At 38.9% G+C, this 18,654-nt stretch overlaps 1 protein-coding gene across 3 annotated transcripts in view; it reads right to left on the reverse strand.

Annotated features, from left to right (window-relative positions):
- The window catches only part of Fer (FER tyrosine kinase), a 263,815-nt gene that overhangs the window by 93,454 nt on the left and 151,707 nt on the right, over positions 1 to 18,654 (reverse strand). The window lies entirely within an intron of this gene.

An 18,654-nucleotide genomic window follows, 5' to 3' on the forward strand; every position in this document is an offset into this window, starting at 1 on the left:
CACTTCTCTTCTTCCTCAGTCTGCTTTATTCATAATACATTCAAAACTAAAAAGAGGTCCACATGCCCAGAGCTCACCACAGAAATAACAACATGAAAGATCAAGCCAGTATCTGACTTTATGGAATTTAAAAAAGTCAGAGAGACACAGCTAAATTAAACTAAGGAGAAAAAGCTTAATGTGAATAAACACAAATAACAAACAGGAAAAACAAACCCAGGAGACATGATGACAAGGCAATACCTGAGAATGAATTAAACCAAGACAGAAATGCTGACAAAAATTCAGGCTGAAATGGAAACCCCAAGAGCCAACTAGACAACTCACAGGAGAGTTCTACAAGTGGAACACATCAACAGAAGACAGCAGGATTCAGGGAAGACCAGGCAATCTGGACCAAATAAGTACAGGACACAAAAAAGTTGAAATCACATGAAAGAACACACAGAAAAGGTGGAACCTCACGAAAAAACAAACAGTTCAAATTACAGGCATACATAAGAGAGAAGAATCTCAAGTCAAGGGCATAAACCAGGTGTTCAACAAGATCACAGAAGAAAACTTTCTCAAACTAGAAAAGGACAGAACCATACAGATACAAGTACACAGAAACTACAGACAAGGCCAACAAAGAAAATCCCCATGACATTGTATAGTTAAAACAATAAGAATATATAACAAAGATAGAGTATTGAAAGCTGAACAGAAAAAAAAAAAACTCAAGTAAGATATAAAGGAAAATCCATCAAATAACAGTGGACTTCTCAACAGAAACTTTGAAAGCCAGAGAGCCTGGAGTGATGCATTCCAGGTCCTGAAAGACTTTGACGGCCAGACGAGACTACACCCAGGAAATTATCTGTCAATAGTGATGGAGAGTGAAAGCTTTCAGTGATAGAAGCAGTTAAACAATTACAGCCAAGAAATCAAACCTACAGAAAACACAGGATACAATAATTTTGGGCTGTAGAGAGGATGACAGAAAGATGATGGAAAAATATAAAGCCATAATCACCACTGAGAAAATATAAAGCCATAAGCACCACTGAGAAAATATCACCACCAAAACATAAAGTTATTGCTAGTACCCCTCGATAACCCCCAGAGCTAAGGAAACCATGGACTTCAGTCCTCTGCGCTGGAAGTGACCCAAATGGCCTCTCCCTGAGGGTTAGCTTTCAGGGTAGCAGGAGGCATAGCTGTGACAGCTATGAACCACACCAATGACAGCATGGCATGATGATCCTAGGTCTTAGGTTTCTCTGCAGTAACAAACTCTCTAATTGGACATGCTCAACAAGAGGGAGGCCATGGCTGATACTGTAAACCTACTTCCAGTCTAGTTATGGTCATTAGAGGAGATTCAACAACCATTAATTTACTACATCATCATAATCCCTAACAACAACTTATAAACTTTGTTGTTATATCCACAGTTAAATACGGAGTTTCCCTCTCATAATGGAAACTTCTTTTTGTAGTAAAAGGACACCATTACAGAAATAACAACTGATTACAACGCATAGCTACGGAGCCTAGTCCCATTGGATTCATCCATCCATGTCCACACCTAAGGTTCAGGGAACATTGTGGACTAGAGGTCAAAAAGATTATACAAGCCAACAGATAAAGAAGTTTGCTGTGAGACTGTGTCTGAGCAATATCAGAAGCTAGACCCATAGAGTCTCACCAACATGAGTGACCAAGGATGACACCAATGGCCATGTCACACTGGACAGTAGAAGTCCATTATAAGCCTCAGCCCTATAAAAGGAAACACAGACAACAGAGGAAGGCAGGAATTGGAGACTACACTCAGGAACATATTTTTCTATACATATATACATGCCATAACAATTAGTAAAAACAGAGGCTATGAATTTGAAGGTGAGGAGGGATATATGGAAGAGTTGGAGAGAGAAAAGGAGAGGAATATATGTAATTAAATTAATTATTAAAAAATAAGACTTAACATAGTATTTTGCACCCAACACACTCTAGATACCAGATATTAGTACACCTTGCTAACTTATTGTTTTCCCTTTACACTGACTTCTCAGTTCCTGTACACATTAAGTCTAAGTTTCAATATAGTTTTAAGACACTGCATCTTAGTCACGGTTATGCTGTGATGACAGTCCATGACCAAAAGAAACTTGGGAGGAAAGATTTATTTGGCTTACATTTCCACATCCCAATTCATCATCAGAAGAAATGAGAACAGGGACTTAAACAGGACAGGAACCTGGACAGGAGCTAATGTAGAGACTAGGGAGGGGATGCTTACTAGCCTGCTCAACATGGCGTGCTCGGCCTGTAGACCAGAGGCCTCATCTGTGCTGACTTAAACACTGGAGTCGTCCTCTGATATAACAACTTTCAAAGTTAATGCAGGGATTTCCAATCCACCTTCTATAAGATTCTCTTACAGACTGTTTCTGAGTCAGCAGGCAGTTTGTGAAGGCAGAACAGAGCAGTACTTCTGACCACTATGAACCTGAAGGAGTACCTGCTAGCACCATGACTTGGAAGAAGCACTCACTGCCATTATGAACCCTAAGGCCACATCTTGACCTTACTACTTTTTTGGTGGTACTTTGTGAAATAAAAGCTTTCATTTATGTGAATTTGTCTTAACAATGACAATAAAAAGAAAACTCCACAGATATGAAGGTCCAAAGTCCTGGTAACACTCAAGAACTAAGAGCACTGATTTTTCTGAGTAATACTTCAGACTGTCCTCTAAACAAAGGGCAACCTACAAACCACTGCATTGTGTCCATTCCCCAGCACAGAACAGAAGTCCATTACACCTGGGGAGTAGAATACAAAGCAAGCATGCCAGAAAGGAGAAAAGGCTGTTAAATGTAAACATGTTCCCCAAAACATGTAGTGACATTTAAATTGTTAACAATAATTAAACATTACTTAAATTCTAAACATCAAGTAAGTATTTAATCCTGGACTCACTATATAAGGAAATGTGATGTGAGCCACAAGTATCTTTGTCATTCACTCCATTCATGAAGAATTTGGTTTGTAACACAAGTGACACATTCAAAACTGATACTTTAGATACTACATGGAAGCCAGGTGACACCAGTTCAGAAGTGACATACCACTCACGTGGACAGAATCACACAGCAACGCTACGTGTAGGTTTCCACAGCTAAGGTCTATTTTCCCAGGCTTCTAATTCAAAAGAAACTATGGAAATGGTGACTTTCCATATCACCTTTGTACATATGATATCTATACTTTTTATTATATATACCTTCTGTAATTATTTTATGTCACTAGTGAAACATAATTTTAAAACAATCCCCTAATTCTCTTTCTTACATACTTTCTGGTTTTTAATAGCGGAAATAAAAAAAAAATCCATGTTTTTTAAAGGGCTTTAAAAAGATAGGCCTCCATATAGTTACAGATTCTAAAATAAGGCATAGTATATTTTAAATATTTTTTATTTTATGTCTATGAATGTTTTGCCTACATATATGTATCTGCCTGGTGACTGAAGAGGTTAGCAAAGAGTGTTGGATCTCTGGAACTAGAGTTACATATTTTTCTGAATCATCATGTTGGTTCTGGGACTGTACCCCAGTCCTCTGCAAGAGAACAAATGCTCTTAACCACTGAGCCATCTCTCCAGCCCCAAGGATATGGAATATTTTAAACTAATTCCTGTTCTAGGATCGTGATATATTCTCAAGGGCACAGGAGTGACGAGAAAAGTGTGGCTGGTATAGACAGTCAGGTCCACCTGACACACCAAAAGGCTGTTCATGTATAGCATCACCAGGGGCATCGTGTGCTGTCACCGACTACTGCCTGACAGACCATGATTCAACCTGAGTTTAACCTGTGTGCTAGTTTTCCATGCCAGTAAGATCAGGTGAATTATGGGAAAATAATTTTGGACACTCAGATAAGTACCTTTCTTTCAAACTGTCAAGATCATGAAAAAAAACGAGACTAAAGAATTCCATCTATAGGACTGTAAAACAAATGGTAGCTAAACGCAGTTTTCTGCATTATAACCTGCAACAGACAGAAGGCACTAATGCAAAATTAAGTGTGAAGTTCGAAAACCAGCTCTACTGATATTCAATGTATTAATGGAACACAGAGAATATACTTTAGAATTTCTGGTAAAAATAACCTCAATCAAAAGACCCATAAACTGAATATCTGATAATTATTTATTTCTCAATATTATATAAAAACTTCAATGTATGGTTCTGAGCCACAATAAAAGAACATGAAACAAACTAAATTGTATTTAGTTCTTGTGTCTAAGCTTCTATATCCAAGCATTCAACCATTGGTGGACTGAAAATGTATTTAACAATATATAGTTGTGATAAGCATGTATAGATATTTTTTTATTAGTATCCTCTAAAAGATACTTCATAACTATTATGTCTTAACATATTAAGGTACTATAGGTAATATAATATTTAAATTAAGAGGATATGTAAATATGACATATAAATACTGTACCTTTTTAGCATAAGTGATTTAAGTATCTGTAGACGTGTTATGCTCAGGGAACCTGGAACCAATTATTCATGGGTTTTCAGGGAGAACTGCGACCATACTCGTGCCATAAAGGAACTCTTTACTAATCTCTAAAATGTCTTCCTTTACTGAAAATGCTTGAAATTGCAACTTACTCCTCATGATTTTAAGATTGCTTTTTTTTCTATATCATATAAAAAAGAGCATATTTTAAATAATCTACTTTTTCTCTACTCCCTGTCTCATTCTAAATTCTAGTCCTTGTAGTGTGGCACTGGTATAACAGTGATCCCAGCAGCCTTCCAAAATTATGATTCTAAATCACAGTAACTAAAAGCTAGGTCTATCCTCTTTTTTCTACAATCCATATAAAAGGAATCTTGTATCCCTAGCAGCTGTGCTCATGTTATCAGTAAAACTCACATAACACTGTATTTTGAAGCTATTATTTTGGTCCTATAGGGAATCTTAAACTTCCTAAGTTTTCTGTCATTAGTAATTCCAGAACTATATCTCTTCTAAGGAAAGATATACATGCTCAAGCACAAAAGCACTTGGTACAACTCCTCCTCCGTGAACCACAAAGGGAGATGAAAGCTCTCTGTGCAGTATTAAAAAGGGGCCACTTGGCATTAACAAAGAAAAAGCTCTCTGTGCAGTATTAAAAAGGGGCCACTTGGGATTAACAAAGAAAAGAATGTAGGCAGACTGCCAAAGGTCCTACCTCCCATTCAACAAATGCTTTATTTACCTAACATTGCTACTCTGAAGTGTTCCAGAGTTGCTTCCTTAGAATTGTTCAACAGCCTTATATATACACCTAAAGACCAGACAGATAAAATAGCTTTTATGTCTGTTCTACATTAAAGTTACAGGTATCGATTAAAACATGTATGACATCAAATCTTTCACGAATGACATTAGATTTTATATATTTTACTTTTTTGGCTAGTTAGGCAATATTCAAATAGAGAAAGCAAGCCTGTAAGAAGGGTTTTCTTGACTTGAATTTTACCTTACTAGTCAAAGACTTATGGGAACTCTTGAAGCTGGAATGAACATGTTTTGCACTATGATATCACTACAAGCCTGTGGGGCCAGGGAGTGGAATGAGGTAGTCTGAATGAGAATGGTCCTCACAGACTAGTATGTTGGGCCATGGAAGGATGTCTTCTTGGCTGGGCCCTGACTCCCATTGGAGAAATGGCAGGTGTTTGGCTACACCCCCAGAACCCAGGCTTCTACACTTGGTCTACATCTTCATTGATCTGCACCTTGCAGTCACGTTTGGCTAGAAAGGGTGTGACTATAAGCTTCAGACTCAAGAGATTTCCATATTCATGAGTTACCTAAAGGCAGCGGGGGAGGGAAGAGGGGAGGGGGCATAACTAAATTAAGTTATTCCTTTTCCCAGCCCCTCTTCTTTCCCCCTCCCTATTTAAGTCAGGCCTGCCCTGGCTTAGACTGGGGGGTGCACATCCAGATCCAACTACCACACCATGGCAATAAAACTCTTGGAACCCATGGACTTCTCTTATCATTGGGGCCTGCCATTGCCAAAGCTTCCAGCCTTTGGAACTCAGGACTTTCTTGAGTTATTGGGACCTGCCATCATGGAAAGCCTCTCCCCCCACACCCCCAGGGTTCCGCCTCTGTGGCTCTTTTCCACACTAGTATATGTGAATGCTTGGTTCTCAGTTAGTAAAACTGTTTGGAAAGGAGCAGGAAGCTGGCCTTGTTAGAGGAGGTGAGTAACCAGGGGAGCACTTCCAGGTTTAAACCCCCTAACATTTCTGGTTCCCTCTCCCCCTGCCTCCTGCTGTGGACCAGATAGATGTCAGCTCTAAAGTACTGCTCCACTATCATGTCCACCACCATGCCTACACTCTTTGGAACTGTGAGCCCCAATGTAAGTGCTTTATTTACTTAAGAATAAAATCTCTTTGACATTTTGCCAAGTAACAACAAGATAAGAAAGAGTTTAAGGTAAGTTGTCATTGATATTTAAAAAGTTGAACACTTTTACACTATGAACATAAAATTCCATGGAAAACCTTCAAGAGTAGCAGTCTCCAGGAAGAGAGATCATGCCAAGAGAGAACAGCATCAGTCACTGAAAACAGGTTTCCACTGTGCCCTAAGTAGCTTTCACTGTTAAGACAGTCATCACGCCACTACCTGAAACACACTGCAGTGGGAAAACAAGCCAACTGTTCCTGACTTGCAGGCTGCAGATCTCCCCATCCTGTCTGCCAGTCCAATCCTGTTCCCAGCAGGTCTCTGCAGCCTCACTTTGCTTAGCCACTCTCTCTTCTTCCTCTTTTTCAACACAAAGGTCCTTTGTGCACCTCACACATACTCTGCACAAGCCAGCATGTGCTTCCCCGGCTCTGTCAGAGTTAGAGAACATTTACTCTTCAAGTTCAAGGTAAATGTCATCTTCTCACAGAAGTATCTGTGGCCCTGAAACAAGGCATCAGCCATCAGCGGCTCTCTGAGTAGCACTTTCAGCCTTTTTTTTTTTTTAAGTAAAATTTAAGTAATAAATGTGTGATTGCTAAAGATATGTCTGCTCACTGTTTATCATTTAAGTAACTAGCTCAAATCTGAGAATAAAACGTTTATAAAGGGTGGAAAGTCTTTTTAAAAAGAGTGCATTACTGAACATCAAAGTCATTTAAATACAGGATGATACAAGAATTTCAAATAAAAAACTATCACTGTATTTCTTGGGGTTGTCTTTAAAACTGACCGGCTTTGATTAAATACTGTGCTATGAACATAGAATATTATAAAAAGGACAATAAACTCCACTCTATTGTATCATCACTAGTTACAAAGAAAGAGAAATAATGATTTTTGACAGAAGTAAATAATTTCTGTGATTATTTAAACTACTGTCATGTGGCATTGTCTATACAAATTTTTTCTTCCTTTCTTTTCTTTCTTTCTCTCTCTCTCTCTCTCTCTCTCTCTCTCTCTCTCTCTTTCTTTCTTTCTTTCTTTCTGCACGTTTGGAGATATAAGAAGAGCTTCACAAAGCTACACATGAGGGAGTTTATCCTATCACAAACAGCAGAAGAACACTGCAGGCACTAACTGTAGAAGGTAGGAGGAGTTCTTCCTTAATTTATAAGTCAACAGAAAAATAACAAGTCATGTGCTTGTGCATAGCAAACAGCACTTTAAAGATACAGGTACTTGGAAGTCTTCAGCAATAATCTGGAAAACAGAACCACACAGACATAGTAGCACACAGAGAAGAGAGAAAGCAGCCTGCAGCAGGCACTGGTTGAACTGCCCTAGGCACGTCTCTCTCAAGTCACACAAAGGTTTCTTTTTAGTCACCTCTCTTTGAAAGCACACACTACCATTTTCTAAGTCTGACATGCAGACCAGGCCAACTTAACCTCAGGTAAAGACTGCATCTTCTAAGGCTTTACTAGGTCCTCCACCTCATGCACACCTGTGCGTGTCAGGAATCCACGTGCACGTGTATAAATAGGACAATGGCAACCCACTTCGGTTCTACAGGAGGGCACATGAAGGCCAATGAAGACAGTAATGTTACCACACGTGCAGTGTTATTATTCTGATGGTTTCTATACTGGCTGGTTTTGTGCACCAACTTGACACAAGCTAGAGTTATTACAGAGAAAGGAGTCTCCCTTGAGAAGATGCCTCTATGAGATCCAGCTGTAAGGCATTTTCTCAGTTACTGATCAAGGGTGAGGGCCCCTTGTGGGTGGTGGCATCCCTGGGCTGGTAGTCTATCAGAAAGCAAGCTGAGCAATCGAGGGGAAGCAAGTCAGTAAGTAACATCCCTCCATGGCCTCTGTATCAGCTCTTGCTTCCTGCTCTGCTTGAGTTCCAGTCTTGACTTCCTTTGGTGATGAACAGCAATGTGGAAAGTGTAAGCTGAATAAATCCTTTCCTCCCCAACAAGCTCCTTGGTCTTGATGTTTGTGCAGGAATAGAAACCCTGATTAAGACAGATTCCAATATTATTTCCAATGACAAGAGTCTATACAACTGTTAAAATGAAGTGCAACCTTCATACTAAATTTGAGGAGATAGACACGTTCATGTTATACTGTATCTGAAAATACATAAGGTAAAATAAAAAAAAAACAATGAAATGAGAGATTAAATATGACCAAAAAACCCTTGAAGAAAAGAGAGAAGGAAACACCAAGTGGAATTTCACAACTAATTAATCTCGATGGAGACAAACTAAGCAGGAAGCAGCTAGAATACCACTAACATCCTTTAAGTTTTCTCAAAGTCATAAAAGAGGAGGAAAAAACACAACACTATACATATGCCTGTCCAATTGATACAATTACAGAGGCCTGAGGACCTTAATTGTCTTCCACAGTAGTCATTAAATCTGCCATGGATGAAGGTCCTAGTCACATTACTTCCCTTGCCAGCTGAAGAGAAAAGCAGGAACCTGTTCACTTCAAAATAAGTATCACAAATAGCTCAAACTGATTTACATCCTCCCTCTGACCTTCAAAGTTTGGCCTTTGAACCCCATTCCTTTTGCACTTCATCTTCCAACATTTTTAGTCGCAGCCCCACCCCACGGCTGATGCTCCAGTATCCAGGGATATTTGGCTTACTGAGGCTTCTAAAACTTAACCACAACTCTACACTTCCTACCTGTGCTTCATGCTTACTTCATGCACTGAATCTAGTATGCATTTTGCCTATCTCCTGTCCCTTTTTGTAGGCTTTTTGGTCAGTTTTCTTCTGGCCAAGGTACCTTCCACATTTGTCACTAATCAATGTTCAATAACTTTCTGTAGAGATGACAGAAAGACCAACAGAGCTCCTAGTTCTAAGAGCATTTCAATAATACCCAACTGAAAGAACTCATTCCTGAGTTTGGCCTCTGACCTCCATAAATATTAATATACAAGGTACATGTCTTTGACAAAATTGAGATGATTCGATTTTTCTAGGATGTAGGTTCTCAGGACAGACAGACAGACAGACAGACAGACACTATCTTACAAAAGGGACATGATTCTAGATAGAGGTAGGAGCAGATGCTTCCCTGCTTGCCAATCCAAGCCCAGACCACGGCCTCAGGAGCTCTTAGAATGCACCAGCAAAATCACTGGGTCTCAAAGAATGTGGCTGATGCTTCCCACAGGTGGGACTGTTAACAGCAGCCATCATAAGCTGTGAGACCTGCCTTTCCCTGAGCTTCACCTGGGCCAGCATCACACCAGGTAAGGCTAGTCATGTCCCACAAACAGGCTAACACATAGGACCAGAACACTCACATCACTTCATTGTCGCTGCCAGAAAGCCACTTCTGTTGACACGTAAAGCAGGCATTCCCAGGAGGAGTAACCAAGAAAGGAAATGGCCTTTCACGGGAGGCCTCCCACCTCTGAGTGCTCACCACATGTGCCCCCTTCCCAGCCTACTCCCTAGCTATGATGTGCACATTGCCATCTGAACATGCTATTATTCTGGAGGGTCATTACCCCACACTCTTGGGTAGGGGCTGGGGGCTAGATGGACAATCAGCTTCCCCTAGTCACATGTTTGAATTTTTAATTTTAAATAAAAATTGCAATATTAAAAAATGTAAGGATGAGCAGTATTCTGACACCTTTGGCTAATGCTGACAAGAGGACTTTATCTGGTGTTCACATAATAGCAACTGAGTAAGTACCTGCAATATTTTAGTGAAAGCAAAAACAAAACAAAACAAAAAACCCCAAAGAGCATACATGCATATATACACACACACATTGAAATATACAAACATACATCCACATATAGACACACATACACAGACATACACACATACATATTTACACAAATACACACACATATATACATACATACATACATACATACATACTACACTTCCACCTCTGCCTTCAATGTAGTGTGCATTAAAAACAACTTCTGTTAAACTGAGTTTAAAGATTCTAATCATACCAGTTCCCCAATGTCTCAGTAACTGTTTCTTTTATTCTAGTAACAGAAATTCCCAGATTAATATTAGTTGCATAGATTACTGGGGAAAATGGCAAAATAAGCCATTTTAATATGAACAGCTATTTTCACCAAAATTTATTAGCTCTACACTCAAAGGATTGTCAATAATAATACATTTTTTCTTATCATTTAAAATAGTATTTTAAACTTTCTTTCTGACAAGTCTCAGACTTCTCCAAATATAATCAGGAATACAAAAATGATAAAAGCCATTAGAAAACTGAGGAACACTTATTTGTGTAGAAGGACACACACATGGTCATAACTCCCACACTTTCATTTCAATCAAGGATCTTCAAGTACCATTAAGGAAGGCATTTTAAATCAGGAGCTCAGAGCACAAGCAGACAGAGAACATACCATGCTGCTCACCATGTGCCAGCTGCTCCCACAAGGGCAGGGGCGCTTCTTATTCACAAGCACACCCACTGTGACAGAGCACAAAGCACAGGAGAAATACAAAACTCAGAAGGCTCTGTTTCAGTGTCCTCCAGAACTCAGTGTTCACAGCAATGTCCCAGCACCTGCTTCTTGAAACCCCGTCCCAGGCATGCAATGCTTTTCTTCTTCTGGATTGATGTCTTTGGCATTTAACTCAACCTCTTGTAAATGACACTCGCTAATGTCACTCACTAATGGTCACTAGAAGGGAGTGGCAGATTCAAGAACAAGACAGAGGTCGGGGTGAAATGCCAGCAGGCTCCTGACTACGCTGGTGTCTCACAGCTGGCCACTTTACTTAACTCATGTCTGCCTTAGGCTGCTAAGTAGTTAATTCATGTCTGCGTTAGGCTGCTAAGTAGCAAATGGAGCTGCAAAGAGATACATGCTAAAAGATGCCATCTTTCTGACGTTGATTTGCAAACATCTCACATCCTACCAAAAGTATCAACTGTGATATTCACAATGGCAAGTGTGCACACTCTTACTCCAATTATAAAATTCAGGCAAGAATGTAATTTACAAAAATCAGCTAACGAATCATTTAGTCTCTCAAATTGAAGTCTTCAGTGTACCAGTTTATATTAATTTAGATCATTTCAAAGTTGTTCTATCATATACAAAAAAACTTAAATTCCACACAATTGGGGTTTTTGTTTATTTGTAATATTATAAACTTCAGATAGATATGGTAGCTCACGCCTGTTATCCTAGTACCATAGAGGCAAAGGCAGGCATGTTAATGAGTATGAGGACAGCCTACTCTAGAAAGTACTTTCTCAGCTTGTTAGGGCTACATGGGAGAAATCCTATCTCAAAACAACTAAGAAATTGCCAGGTGGTGATAGTGTATGCCTTTAAATCCCCACTTGAGAGGCAAAGGCAGGCAGCAGATCTCTGTGAGTTTAAGCCATCCTGGTCTACAGAGTGAAACAAGTTCGAGGACAGGCAGGGCTGCAGAGAGAAACTGTTAGGAGCCGCGTCCGCCATTGCAAGATGGCGCCGGTTTCCTGCTTCCTGGTTCTTCTTGCGAGCCTTGCTTGAATGTGCGCCTGCGCAAGGCGCGAAAACCAGTATGCTAATTTGGCGACATCATAAGAGCCAATGAGTGTGTGGCACGTCTCCTAAAGCTCTATATAAGCCATAAGCTTTTGGGGCTTGGCGTCCCTCGCCTCACTACCATCTAAGAGAGCTGTAACACTACCATCTAAGAGAGCTGTAACACTAAAAGAGCTGTAACAATAAAACTGCTGTCAGAAGAATCCTTAGCGTGGCGTTCTCCTTTTCGGCGAGGCGGTGCCCCGCAAGAAACCCTGTGTCAAAGCCAAAAAGCAAAAATAAACAAAAAACTAAACCAGCTATACCAATTACACATTTTTCATAATCATTACTTTGAGAATTACTTTCCTGTCCTTTTTCTTGACTTCATCACTGGCCACTGTGGAGTGATACTCACTGGAAATAGGTGAACTCTATGTAAGGAAAGATGACAATTCATATTTTAAGGCTCCTTTAGTGAGCCAGGAGCCACATCCCTTAGTCCTTTGTTAGCTGTGTTTGCCTTTCCTCTAGGAAGAATCGAAGGGCAGCAGGACCCAGGGCCCAAATGGAGGGACTTAGTTCCCAAGTAAATTGGGGTTGTCACTGCCTGTGACTGTGCAGGTAAATTCAGAGCTGTGAGGGCACATGATAATGTCAAAATCAAATGAAAACATTAGATTTCAAAATGAAGAAGAATCAATGCTTACTTTTTAATATAATTACTCTTTTGGCAAAAACACATAATGAAACCTGATTTCAGGAATAACAGAATAGAATAATTAAAAAAAAAGAATTCTGGTAACTGAAAGATTTCTCCTGGACATTCTTATTAGATGGATATTAATAACCATATCTGGACTCCTAATCCTAAATATTTAGATAGTATAAACTGTATAAACTTGATTTTCTCTTTTAAATCATACTATTAAGGTGAGATATATTTTCACAATGTCTAAAACTCATATAAACCTTGCAATAATCTTAAGAGTTTCAAATTTTTAAATTTCATTTTTAAATTCAGTTAACTTTGTGGGTTTGTCAAGGGCCACATATCTGTGTGATCTGAAAACCAGTATGAAATCACTTCTATGGAGACATGAATTCAAAAGAAGGGGTAGTGGGTAGATTCTAGTGAGAACAGAGTGGAGACTGCCGGCCTTCAAGCCTTTCTAAAACTGGTAGTTGGTGGTTCCTGGTGTGCAGGCTGCTGCCCGCTGCACTGTCTGAGCTAACCATAGGCTCCCAAAACAAGTAATAGTTGACTGGACTCTAAGCAATCCTTAAGTCTGTCTTTTGTCAAAAACAAAACCCTGCCTTTATTTGCAAAATCAGGGGTCATCTGGTTCTAATGCTGTCCTGCTCTGGTGATTACTTCCCACTGCCTAGAACTTTCTTTTGCTTCTATTTAGCCAAGAGTCAGGAAGCAAGCAAGTAAAGAATTCCTACCTCAAGAAATGATGTGAACCAAGACAGAGTCCACTCGGTGTATTCACATTACACTGGAATCCTCAGATACTTACACTCTCAAACATACATATACTTTGGGTTTATGATTCCAGAGAACTTACTTATCTGAGCAGGGCAGTAGAGTTTTAAATCTTTGCAGATTACAGTTTGCACACCAGACACTACGTGTTACTTTGTGTAAAATGGACACGGCGATAGCATGGGGAGAACAGATGGCAATGTCAGGCAAAATGCTGACAGCTGGAAAATATTTGGCAAACATATTAAATATATTACTGTTCTAATCATATAAGAACAAACACTACCTGTCTATCTCTCTATTGTAGCTTTTTATATAAAAGGGACATAACAATACTATTTTGAAGTAGTATGAGTATATTATAAGAATTTTTAAAATAAACAAAAAAGATAAATTTATATTTCCTATAGTCAGAAGCAGAAATGTCCTCCCTAGCTGTGTCTGGTCTGGGCTCTCTCCTGGTACCACTGGGAAGTAGAGGAGGGCCTGACAGGTGAAGTAGCCTGTCCAGTGAGGCAGGTCATGGGACTGGGGGAGAGCTGGGAAAGGACACCAGGAGTCCTGCCTCTCTTCCCTCATTCCTAACCAGGAAACAAATACTTTGCTTGATGCTGGGCTCCTGTCAGGATATGCCACCACAGGCCAAACGTAACAGAGGCAGTCATACATGTGTCTGTTCCTTCATGTATGAAACCAGGTCCTACTCCTATCTGTTCTTTCGCTATTGTGAACAGGGAGGTTAGCATTGTACAGTGGGGGACCCTTTACTTTGTCTTATGCTATGAGAAAGACACATGACACATGGGCCACAGGACAGTCCTCTTTGTAATTTCTTTGTGAACCTCCCCAGGGTTAACATAATGAATTATATATACCCTCAGGAACATAGTTACTGAGTCTTTCGACTCTTGTAGACATCAGGGATCTTTTGGCCTGAGACTATCTATGCTAACCTGTGACTTAAAGTAGCTTTGATAAAGGATGGTTAATATCCTAAGCATCATTTTATATATATATCAACTATTTTTATACCTTCGTTCAATAAATATCTATTTTGCCCACTTTGATTAAAGTTGTTTTTCCTCTATTGGATTCTATAAATTCTTAATAAACTATATATATGGTTTACTTACACTTTTCTCAATCCAGAACCTGAATGATGTTTCTTACTTATTTATTTATATTTATTTATTTGGAGTATTTCCTTTCCAGTGAGAAATTTAGTTTGATTTAGTATGTTTATTTCTGTTTTTGTGGCCTGACTTTCTGGTGTGACATCCATTAAACTCACTGTGAAGGCCAATTTCCTAGGGTTTCCCATAGGCTCTCTTCCATGATGTATAATTGGTTTTTGGGTAGGATATGAGTTTGACTCATTCTTTGCATATGAAAATCTCCATTTTTTTTCCTGTACCATTTATGAAAGAACCCATTATTCCTTTACTATGTCCTCTTGCTTCCCCCGACAAAAAATAAGTTGAGCATATACTGTCTTCCCTGTTTCTGGGGATTTGGAAAATGATTGCAATCAAGATGGTGTGATACTGCATGAAGAAACCCAAGAACAGAAAAGAGAGACACTGACCACAGAGTCAAACACAGACTATTAAAATTAGAAACTTTTGTAATAAATGGAAAAATCTTTGTGGCATTGTGCACAAAGTTATCTTAGAAATACGACCAAAAGCATGATTCATAAAAAATATAAATTAAATTTCATCAAAATTAAACACATCTGTTCTTCAAAAAACACTTAAGAAAATAATAGGGCTGGATAAGTCATGAAAGAAAAAGGATAAATATTCACGTAAAGAATATCCTTTCTTGGTGAAAGAACCAAGAAGCAAATGACCCGACTTAAAAGGATAGTCAATGATTATAAAGATACTAGACCAAAGAAGTTCTAGAAACGTTCTACCTAACACATAAAAGATGCTCTGTGTTTTTAATGCAGCCAAGAAAGGTACTTAAAATCACAAAAAAGCCAGATGTGGGAGTGTCACCTTTAACCTCAGTATTTAAGACAGAGGCAAGCTGATCCTGGTCTACATAGTTGAGACCTTGTACAAACAAACAAAACACATAACAAAGTACCTCCCTATAAATATTAGTAAGGTTTAAGAAAAGAAAACAGGCATTGGGGGAGGGTATAGGAGAAATAGAACTCTCATTACATGTTGAATAAAATATAAAATAGTATGGCCACTCTGAAAAGCAATTTGTAATTTCCCAAAATTTAAACATAAACATCATATGATCCATTCAATTCCCTTGTATGTCCCAAGAAAAAGAAAGTACATTATAATACAAAAACATGTGCAGGAACGTTACATCAAATTAATTTGTAATTAGCCTTAAAATCAAGCAACCTAAAAGCCTTTCAAAAACAAAATAGATAAATTATGGTATACTCACAAAATGAAACTCTATTCATCCATAAAAAGGAATAGACTACAATATCTTTAAGACGTGGATTATGACGAAGCAGAAAAGGAAAGGACAAGAACTAGGGGTAATACAAGGGACAAAGACAAAGTGTCACACATTTATTTCACACATATAGAATTTACATTTGGCTATATAAATGCACACACAGACAGACACACATGCACACAGGGATGCAAGAGAAACACTATTTGAGGAGGATGCAGGGATCAGTAATGGTGGGGAAGGGCGGGGAGGGGCATGAGAATGAGGACAGTAAGCAAGGTATGGTGCATACGGATGGCAAAGCCCAACAAAACCCATAACTCTGTATGCTAAATAAAAAATAACATAGGAAAGTTGACTAATGCCATCTAATTATACTAAGCACAAGCCCTTAGACAGAAGAATAAATATGTGCTGTTCAATGCCATGTATACACGGGTCTAAGGAATGCTAACTAACAGGATGGGGGGGGCGGGGGACGAGCGGATCAGTGGGTGACAGGGATGGTGCAAAAAGGTCAGAGGGAAAAAAAAAATAAATAAATAAAAAAAAAAAAAAAAAAAAAAAAAAAAAAAAAAAAAAAAAAAAAAAGGTCAGAGGAGAACTCCAGAGAGACATGAGAGAATGAGGGTGACAGACAGATGTGCTCATGGCCTTGTTGTTGTAAAGGTTTCAAAAGATTATATAAATGTCAACACATACACACTTTAAACATGCTCTTCATTATGTATCAAATATATCCCATTAAACCAGTTTTTAAAAACGAAGGTAAAAGAAAAACATGGTCATTAGAAGGGAGCATGTTACCAAAAATGAAGTGAGCTTCACTCTTTAAAGAAAAAGGCTGATACATTTTATGGCCATGGATAAAATATTATTTCAAATTAAATTTAAAAGTTTAGAAAACATGCTTTTGCTATCATGATCCTGGGAGTGTCCCCATTACTTTTCTATTAGATTATTTGTAACATTGATGAGTGTGCTCTTTTGACACTGTATAAGGAACCAGGTCACTGTGGCACGATCTGTATTCTATAATGACATGATGTTTTCCAAATGACTCAGTCATCATGCTACAGAACATGCATGAGCAAAGAACACATTTTAATTACATATCAACTAATGGTCTGAATGTACTCTTGTATGAAAAGCTTTTTAATAGGGTTTTAGAGTCCACGATGCAATTAGTCTTTATGAAAGTCTACTTTGGTGGGTGGGACTGAAGGATAGTGGCCCACACTTACCCTACCCTAGCCCCTGGATACTATGTCCATCGTTAGTGGTTTCTCATAAACACATCCAGGCACATGGCTGAGTGCACATCTATATAGGGACGTCTATATAATCTAAGTGGAACTCATCTCACACAGTTCTCCAGCTGGTAAGAAACATGTCAATTTGAGAAATGTAATACCTTTGAAGTATCTGGCATGCCAGCTATGTGCTACGAAGATGCACAGAGCGTGTCAGAAGGAGCTGAGGATGGCTGGCAAACCACACAGAACTAAGAGCTTCCAGCAGTGGAGACAAGGGAACTCTGCCAATATCTGAGCAGTCCTGAGTAGACTAGCCACAGACATATCTAGGTAAGAACTGCACCTGACACTTAAACACTGGTTTGAGAAAATCCAGTGAAGATTCAACTTCTGATGGACACTACAGTGAGGTAAGATGTTAGCTCCTTCAAGCTCCTAGCTACTCAAGTTTGTTAGGCTTCCCACTGATCATGTCAGGGTGGGCATCGAACTGAATGGATCACTCTGCCGAATTTTTATCACATCTCCAAGTAAGTGCACACCCACATCGAGTGGAACTTGCTTGAGGACTGTTTGCAAAATGGAGAAAGGAAAGAAAAAGAAAACAAGGAAAGAAAGTAAGTTAAAATTCACATCAGATGAGCCACATAAATTTTACAAAGGGGAATGCTTTACAGTCATGGCAAGGGACAGGCAGAAGTGGCTGATTACCAGGCAGTAACATCACAAGTTACATCACCATCAAAAGTTACATTAACTGAGCACGTTCTGTGACATGGGAAGACCGTTAGACTGTTGACTAGAAGGCGCTCCCCTCACTATGTGTGCAGATAGCAGAGTTCAGTTCCCCGCACTGCTCAACACTTGCCTGCCTACTGTACACAACTGCCTTCGGCTTTTCTCAGCTTACACTTGCATCTAAATCTTTCATCCAAGTGATCCAATGAATCACTTTTCCTCAAGTCTGGCTCCTGCCAAAGCTAAACATTTTGGCAGAATTTACTACTAACCCAGACCTACTGTCTGCACCTACAAAAATATCCACATGTGTTTATTTTTAAATATCCTAGTTTATATAATTTGTATATCAAATATTTGAGTAAACTATATAAAGAATATAGTTATATGTAATTATACTGTTCCTAAATGGTTAGACTATGCTCTTTTCATGCACAAATCATGCCAAAATATAATACACCTAACAGAGACAATGCCATTTTGATGAAGTTATTGATAATCTATGTGTAACGCAGTTATGTTTAATACCTAGAGTACTTTGAGAACAAGCAAACTAGTGTGGTAAAACAGGACGCTAACCCTAAACATAGAAGCATTTTATAGGCCATATAGAGCAAGGATCCTACGACACTGTGTTTACTCCAAGAATTTTAATTACAGTCATACATACTTTTAATATTCCTTTACATGTCTTCTTTTAAAAGAAGTTATATG

Source organism: Grammomys surdaster, unplaced genomic scaffold (assembly GCF_004785775.1).
Source record: "Grammomys surdaster isolate TR1022 unplaced genomic scaffold, NIH_TR_1.0 126076, whole genome shotgun sequence".
In the NCBI taxonomy this organism is placed as follows: Eukaryota; Metazoa; Chordata; class Mammalia; order Rodentia; family Muridae; genus Grammomys; species Grammomys surdaster.